Genomic DNA, 9,585 nt, shown 5'->3' on the forward strand with positions numbered 1-9,585 from the left:
TAAGAACATATGGTGGCTGCTAGGCAACACATGTTGGCATTTCAGGCAAATGGCTAAGAAAGCTTGAGCAAAAGCCAGGCATTGCACAAAGACACTAGGCAAAAAACGGTTGAGGGCATGTCAGGGCAACTGACTAACAAAACTTGAGCAAGCCAGGCACACTAGGCAACACTTGAGGGCAATTCAGGCAACTGACTAACAAAACTCCAGCAAAAAAGCCTGACAACTCAGTCACAAAACTTAAGCAAACTGACATACATATCTACAACTCAGTCGAAACAAACACGAGCGTCGAACCACAGCACATAAACCTGATACACAAACATTTCAACAACAGGAACCTATAGCATAGTTGCATTTGTTGCATGAAAAAAAAGTGCTAGGCAACTATATGAGCATCCTATGAGCAGTTGTTGAGCAAGTCAGTAGATCAACAAACTAGGACACAAACTATGCATGAGAACATCTCCCTCCCTATCCCTCCACACGCCACGACACCCTACTGAGCATCACCAAGCCTTGAATGCACCCCAAATCCTATCTCACCAGCACCAAAACCAAATCTAACGTGTGCTTAATCCGTTTCAAATCAGTTAACTTATGCATAATCTCTTCCTAATCTCTTACAATGGCAAAGGTACTCAGTGATTTCGCCCAAAACTCACGAGATCTGACAAGCCTACACAAAATGGGATTAAGATGAACTGACCTGCGATTCTGCCCTCCGCCAAGCAGCAAGGTGATTCTGCTCCTCCGCGCGAACCACACGGCGAAGACGCGCGTGTCGACCCTCCTCGTCCGCGTCTCCGGCGCTGCAGCGCCTTCCGCCTCTGACTGCTGATGTATGCTGCGGGTGTAGACGAACAGTCCCGGTCGCCTCACCGACGCGCGCGTCGACCCTCCTCGCCCGCGTCTCCGGCGCTGTAGCGCCTTCCACCTCCGACGGCTGCACCAACGTATGGCCCCAGTCGCCGCACCGACGCGCGCCTGGCCGATTAACCACTCCCTGCATGCCACACACACTGTCCCTTCCTCACTACGCCGGAAGACGGCCGCCGAATCGCCGCACCGCCACCGGCTGCTCCGGATTTGGTGGATTTGGGAGGAGCGCTCGGGGACGGTTTCGAAATGGGGGGACGAGGAGGAGACGGAAGTGCGGAGGGAGGGGGAGAACTGTCGGGACCCACAACCGCTTCTCCACCCAACGGGACTCTTCGAACGACGCCACGGCCAGGTGCCACCTGGCGCACACGACGAGGCAGCGCTGGGTCGGAGCGATCGACGCGCAACCGCGCGATGCCGATCCAACGGCGCGCGACAGCGTGTGCTCGCGCGAGCAAACGAGCACCGGACCACTTTTTAGGATTTCCTTTTTAATATGCTCCCTCTTACCTCTCTCCTTTTCACATGGTAAGAGTATAGGCAAATTTGAACATGCTCTCTCCTACCTCCTCTTTTCACATGAAAGGTAAGAATACATTATAGATCTAAGCCATTGATTTGATTAACTAGTGGTCTAATTAACTCTTACCTTTTTACATCCGATATAAAAAGATGGGGTAAGAGTGAGCATGTTAAAATTACTCAAGAGTATAAAATAGATCTAAGTCGTTGATTGCATTAAGTAGTGGGTTTGATTAACACTTGCCTTCTTACCTCTCATGTAAAAATAGGGGTAAGACGGAGCACGTTAAAAACACATAGCAGAAGTCGTACACAATAGCTAGTTTCATAAGGAAAATTCGTTTGTGATCATGAGCACAGCTGAGCCCGTTATCTCATCCACCTGCTGTTCTTGGGATCCTTGTGTTTAGCCGTATTCTGGTCAGTAGAATGCTGCGTATTGTAGATGTATTCCAAGATGGGCCCGCCTCATTTATTATGCAACCCAGCAACCGTGTGGCACCGGTATAGGAGGAGGTCGGATGGATCAGCCATTTTTATGGGCCTACCTGAGCCGTCCCGGCTTGACGTCCACTCTGCTGTCTCGGCCTCACAGGCTTGGTCGCCAGCAGCTTCCGAATTTGGATACATTTGGCGCACACGAGCGATCCAGTGGTTGACTCTCTGCTTCTATTCATTAACTGTTTTTGTTGTAATCTGAATCAACACTGTAATTCTTCGATCCTCTTTTGAATGGTAATATATTCAGATGGGGAAGCTCTCCCCCCGGTGACCATTCAAAAAAAACAAAACGCAAGCACGTGTCATGGAGTAGTTGACTGTAGATGTACGCCGCAACAACAAACTGGCACCCACAAACGAGTTTTCAGTTACGTACAGGGACAGCACCTCGGCCAGTTTTCAGTCATGCTCGGTGATAGCATGACAAACTATTAGTCATCCAGACATTAAGAGGTGCAATTTGGAAAAAAATACATTTGTCTCAAACGACTTAAAAGGTACAGAGACCAAATATTATAAATCCACACATTTCAGCATAGTAAAAAATACAGCTAGTATACACACGGGGAGGAACAAGCGTGGGGGTCCATGCATAATCACACGCTCGAACCACTCGCCATCGTTCGACATGGTCACGTCGTAATCAATCATGCTCAACTTCTCGCGTTTCTCGGCATCGTTGTGTCTTGCAATATACTCCATCCGTTCCAAATTAGTTGTCGTGATTTTAGTTCAAATTTGAACTAAAACCACGACGAGTAATTTGGAACGGAGGGAGTACTTCTCAATTTCCTCACCTTGTAAGCCTGACCATCAAAAAGGTTCCCATCAAATTGTTCAAACATTTTCCTGGTGTAAACCTTATTTGTATGTTGTTCAATGGAAATATTTGTTCTCATGACTGCTCCGCTCTGTATTTCTTACAAAAAGATTCATCATTAGAATTTTTCGACGACGTACACTTGCACAACAGTTAGGAAGAGGGCACAAAAAAATCTAAAAGAAATTGCTTACAATTTGTATCCTCTTCTCCTGGTAGATCTCATCTGACTCACGGTCAAATTGCAACCCGATATACTGTCACACAAACACATGCATCTTGAGTGACCTCTTCATGAAAGGCACATTCTGAGATGAACCGAAGAAGCCTCCTACTATGTTGTGCAGAAAGGCTCCGGAGTGGCTTCTTTGTGAAAGACACATTCTGAGATGAACCGAAGAAGCTTCCTACTATGTTGTACACCTTGTTGAGATTCACGTTATTACCCCTAAGTCGCTTCACTAGATCTTTTGTGTAGACATCTATGTGCTTGTGCGATGGACAGTAAACCTTTTCACCACAAGTCAGTGACAATGAATGGTTATGGCTGGCCCGGTGCTCAGCAATGAACCATCCATCGCAGGGCATTCGCACCGGCTGTTTTGCTGCTCAGGCTTTCCCTATAAAAAGGGAATTTACCAGCTGCAGTTAAGGCAGTCGCATAGCCAATGATCAAGCGTATTAAAATAAAATGTAAGTGCTTGCGAGTGCTGTGTTATACGTACTGACCAAGCATCCACACAGAATTTCCACTCAACATTTAGCTTGTTAAAATAAATCTGAGGCGCTCCGTCGATCATCCGAGGACCAAGCAATCACACAAGGCACGACACCGAGATTTGTTAACGAGTTTCACCATCATGGCTACATTCCCGGGGACTGACTACGGGTGCTCCTCCCCATGACACCGCTACAATACCACACACCGGCCGCCACTACTAGGAAAAGGCATGCTAGTGGCGCACCAGTTTTGCCTTCTAATGGCGCACTACTGGTGCGTCACTAGCATCACGCCATTAGAATTTTTTTCTAATGGCGCACCACATGTGCGCCATTAGAATCTGGTGTTCTAATAGCGCACCACGTAGTGCGCCATTAGTATTGCCCACAGTGCGCCACTATTATCTGATATACTAATAGCGCACCACATGGTAGTGCGCCATTAGTAACAATTTTTTTTATTTTTTTTGTTTTTTCTTAATCTCAGGTCACTATTTCACATATGAGATATTCAACACACATATATATACAACAAGCATCCATATAACAACCATATCCAACACACAAGTTTCATCATATATATATACATAGCCAACACATAGTTCCATCGTTACATATTACAAAAGTTTCACATTGTTCATCCAACACCATTATCCATCAATTCACAAAAGTTTCACACTGATACAAAATATAAAAACACAAATGGAAAAGAAGCACTCCATCCATGCAAGCTTCCATGAATTAAATCAAATCTGCAAAATGATAAACAAGAAGTTAGAAGAAGAAGAAGAAGAAGAGAAGAAGAAGAAGAAGACTAGAAGAATACTAGAGGAAGAATAAGAAGAAGAATAAGAAGAATGAGAAGAAGACTATAAGCTTATTATGTAAACTTGATCATTTTATGCTAACATAAGTAATTTTGGAGCTAACCTATAGGAAACTAAGCATATAAGCTCTAAGTTAGCATATTAGAGCCAACTTAGGTAAAATGAAGCTAACCTATAGGAAACTAAGCATATTAGAGATAACATAGGTAACTGAGTATATATATATCATTTTGGAGATCTGACATACCTGACAAAGTTCAGTTCTCATGCATTGTTCTTCTCCTTCTCCTTCCTCAGCCTGATGCGCCAAGAGCGGCGAGGCGGTGGAGGCAGTGGAGGCAGTGGGATGTAGTCTTGTATCAAAATTGGCGTGGTCATGTCGCCCAGCTGTGGGATCGCCGGCGCCACCACCGGTGCGTGGTCATTGTCAGGCACCACCCCCATCGCGAGGCCACCTTCAGGCAGGACGGGCACGACCATCGCTAGGTCATCCTCAGCCACCTCCATCTCTTGCCCATGGTCAGCCACCACCATCTCTTGCCCATGGTCAGCCACCACCATCTCTTGCCCTTGGTCAGCCACCACCAGCGCTGGGTCATCATCAGCCTGATGCCCATCGTCATCCTGCAACTCCTCATCCCCACTCTGCTCATCTTCTCCCGCACTCCGGTCCAGATCATCCTTCTTGTTGTCTATGCTGCTGCCAGAATCGATGCTGCTTTCGCTAAAGCCAGAATCATTGTTGCTTTTGCTACAACCATAGTCGCTACTGCTTTGGCTGTAGCCAGTGTCGCTGCCGCTGCTCCCATTGCCTGTCCAAATGCAACAATGACCGTTAACAATCGATGTGAGACAAAGCCAAATGTAGAGGAATAAGAAGAGGCAGAACGTACTGGCATCATCATCATCATCAGCGTAGCGCATGCGACACATAGTCGCGTTGAACACCTTCACGATGAGCATGGTGGCATCATCGTCGTACCTGAAGAGAAGGAAGTACCCCAGCCGCAGGTCATAGGCACGGTAGAACTTCTCCCACCCACGATACAAGTACATGTGGTCCTCCTTGATCACCAATTCCACATCCCACTGCCTGCATAACCCGCTGACGGCCTGTCGCAGCTTCACATTATTTGGCGGATCTTCACCCAGCATGTTCATAAAACTGTCAGGCAGCCTCTGCAGTTTGGGACAATGAGTGATGTAGCAAACAACAGATATCATAATGAGATGGGTGAAGGGGAGATCTCTCGTTTTATATACCTGTGTCATGGATGATACTGAAGTCCCAAGTATGATACTGAAGAACTCGGAAGCATCCAACTCGTACTGCGGTGTGGCAGAGCGGCGGTGGCTGCTTCCCCCTATCTCTGATAAGCAGCAGAAGAGACCAATTAGTACCCTTACAACAGATAATAAAACATGCATGATAACAGGCTGTACTGAAAGTCCAATTGTACTGGACTATAAATTAGGGTAATAATGACACAGAAGATGGGAGCACCTAGTACACATTAGCAAAACAAAAAGGTACCACGCTTAAAAGGAAAGACCACTTGGCTCTATTGCCACCTATGGTTTAATGCAGCAAGAATAAAGGGGCAGTTGATCCTACTTAACTAAGTACTAAGATACCCCGGCCCATGCATTAGTCTCAAGTACCCCATATGTCCTATTTTTAGCAAAGTCATGCTAAAATTCACGGAAAATTTCAGCATGACCTTTGCTGAAAATAGGACACATGGAGTACCCGAATTTGCCGGAACGGAAGTTAATCGACATTCCGGCAAACTCAAGGGCCTCTAGGGGTACCTGCAAAATCATTATCCCCGCGTAATGAAGTCCCCAATGGGTCGAGATTTCAGAAGATCACAAGTAGCATCATCACAAGTAGCATGCACCTTGCTACCCACACCACCACAAAATAATACTGGAATAAAAATATTACTATGCCAAAGCAAGTGACTTCCACAGCTAGGGATGAAAATGGAGTGGAAACTTTCGGTTTTTCCGGAGGAAAAATGGAAACAGAGAGAAAATATGAAAACGGAAATGGAAATTTGCAAAACGGAAGTGGAAATAGAATTTTTTATGCGGAAACGGAAACAAAAACGGAATGGTGTTTTCCGGTGGAACATGCATGGAAATGGAACTTTCCGTTTCCGTGAATATGGAATTTCTATTTTTACTATAGACCTATAGCTATTTTGTAGCCCAACTACCAAAGAGAACACAATGACACAATTAGTAGAATGGATCTAAGGCCCAACTCCTACTACCACACATGTACTCAGTTTGATCCTATACACACTTGTCCGGTACTACTACAATACTACGCTAAGTTGCTAGCATAATGATATTATTTTGTAGCCATGTTAACAACTCATTAATTTTTTTTGTTTTTGTGTGTATTTCTCTATGATTCAAGGGGTTTTTAAGTTCCGATCAATGCCTATTTCTGTTTCCATATCAGCTTTGTATTCGCTCAGTGTCCATTTCCGGTAGTATCTGTTTCCGTATTCATTTCTGGGGTTTTTGTATTCATTTCCGCTTCTGCAAAGAAATGTGAAAACAAATATAATAGCACTCAGTTCCGTCTGTTTCCGCTCCGTTTTCATCCCCATCCACATCCACACAAATTAATTACTACTAGATGGAGTACTCCTAACTAAGCTTGTACTACAAGTGACATGACAAGCATACCAAATAGGAAACTAAACTGTTTTTTTACCAAATAGGCAAATAGTATATGCACACCATGCATAGAGGGATAAATCAGGAGCTCAGGACATGGATTCTCTGCTCCCGAGCTCAAATACACCATCTTGATAAGTAAAATAAAAAAATAGTAAATACATAAATTAAAAAGATTCTTGATTTGTTTGACAACAAACATTGCTTAATGTTCACCCTCAAACATACTGTAAATTTCCATTAAAAAAAGTCCTGATGCTTATAAGAACAATGAACTTATAGAAACTCCTTAATATGAATATTATACCAATGATAAAAGAAGTGAGACAAGAAGTGTCTGCAGCCTTGAGTAGATTCCCGGGACCTAAAGGTTGTTCACCCTGCTCATATCAAATATTATGTTGTATTAATAGCAAGTAGACAAGCCTCCATACATCAAGCCCTAAATGATGAATGAACTAGCCAGAAAGAATCAACAGAAAATAGCAACATACATTTCTATCGATCTTAAGGCCATAGGTGATGAACACCTAGGTTTACTGATTAAAAAGAAACATCGTGATCATGTTATTCCATCTGGTCCAAAGCAAAAGATGAAGCAGCTTGTGTTTCATAAGAGAAGTCCCAAACTTGTAGTACGTTTCTTATTCAGCAACATTCAGTTTGACAGCAAAGCTCACAAGAGAGAGAAGTTCCAAACTTGTATGTTTCTTATCTAGCAACATTCAGATTATCAGAAGCATTCAAAGCAAAGCCTATCTACTTGAAGCAAATGTGACAAAATGCAGAAAGCCTATCTATATCTACTTCATCGGCACAAAATGCAGAAAGCGACACTTGTATCTAGGCCATGTGACACAACACAACCGATGCCAGCAATGTGAAGCCACATGACTGCTGGCAGATAATTGCTATGCATTGTGGGGGAAATAATATTAAGCATTTACAGCTACTCCTACGCAACAAATCACTGTATTCAGTGTCTTGCTAAAGAAGCTCCCAAGCTCAAGCTCAAGATAGACTAAATTTTACAGCTACTGTACTCAAAAGTAGCATTTTGGATTATCACAGCAAAAGAAGCATATTCATTTTAAACTTGTGTTTAACAATGACAAACTACTCCTAAGTGGGTCTTTGATCAAGAATCCTGACATGATGGGTTTATTTGGATGTATTTGAATTTATTCTCATTGAATTTAATCTCCACAGTAGTTGTTCTCATTGAACATGTCTGAACTTCAGCAACCACATCACTCACTCACTCACCTGATCTTGGACTCACCCTTATTCTTCTTACAAGTTGATGTCAGACTTGATACATAAATAAAATTTGACATCAATGAAATTTAGACAGTGAATACAGTTTGGACAGTACTCCACTGTCAAATTTCAGTGAGCGAAATTCTGTTGACAGTTTGGAGAGAGATGGAGTAAAATGCAGCTTGATAGTTTGGGAACAAGGAGTATTTAGCCTTCCTTCAACAAAAACAGAGAACACAGAACACATTGAAACTACCAAACTGAAGGGAAATCATGCTACCAAACTGAAGGCAGTTTTTTGCTTTCTATCAGATGGAGACGAGCAAGTGCTGCTGGACATATCTGGAATGTGGGTGTGGCAAAAACTAACCACTGAACATACTAACATAATACTGTATGCATGGTTCCAAAAAGAAAAGAAGATTTGACAGTAAGAATAAGAATTTGTTAACTGACATTTAGAGAGCAAAATCTAAAGATTTGTGAACATTTGTTAATTTTTAAAATTTAGAGAGAAGAAGAAGGGGGATACCTCGAGCTGGGATAGCCTGGGCTCCGGCTTGGGCTTGGGCGGCAGGGGCGGCGCGTAGTCTGTCGGCGGCGGGACGGGGACGTCTGGGACTTGGTCGGCCGGTGGTGCGCCTCGTAGGGCGTGGGGGCGGGCCTGAGCTTGGCAGGGGCGGCGAGTCCGGCGTGAGGGCGGCGGGGGGCGCCGGCATCGAGGAGGCGGTGGGCGGTGATCCGGAGGAATGGGCTGCCTTCTTGACCTTCTGAGCAGAAGAAGGCACGGGCGGTGAGAGGAGGAGGAGGAGAAGCTAGAGGGAAGGGAGGGAGGGGATGTACGTGCTGGGGCGGCGGCGCGGGGGAGCTGCAGTGGTGGGGGGAGCGGGGGCGGCGAGGGTGGAGTCCGGCGAGGGTCGGGGCGGCGACGGCGGGGGTCGATTGGGGTAGCGGGTGGATCTGGCGAGGGAGAGGGACGAAGGGATCTAGTGAGGGAGAGGGTGGAATTAGCTAGGGGGGAGATTACTAATGGCGCACCCCGCAGCGGTGCGCCATTTGTATGTTTTTTTTATTACAGTTCGAGCCCTCAGGTTATATTCCACCTAAACCAATCTACATTAGAACCTGCCCACTAGCCCGACTGGTCAGCACGCAACACACACACTAGGAGGTCCTGGGTTCGATTCCCAGGCTCCCCAATTTTTATTTTTATGCATTTAAAATGTTGTTTGATATTTATTTGTGTTTAAATATCTTCAAACTTGTTTAAATCATAACAGTAATATTTTTTTATAAAAACAGTAATATTTTTTTTAAAAATATGTTCAAATTTGTTATTTGAAAATATTTATGAATATG

At 44.5% G+C, this 9,585-nt stretch overlaps 1 pseudogene; it reads right to left on the bottom strand.

Moving 5' to 3' along the window:
• Positions 1–269: 269 nt before the first annotated feature.
• The window catches only part of LOC119279324, a 36,443-nt pseudogene continuing 27,127 nt past the window's right edge, over positions 270–9,585 (bottom strand).

Source organism: Triticum dicoccoides, chromosome 3B (genome assembly GCF_002162155.2).
Source record: "Triticum dicoccoides isolate Atlit2015 ecotype Zavitan chromosome 3B, WEW_v2.0, whole genome shotgun sequence".
Classification (NCBI taxonomy): Eukaryota; Viridiplantae; Streptophyta; class Magnoliopsida; order Poales; family Poaceae; genus Triticum; species Triticum dicoccoides.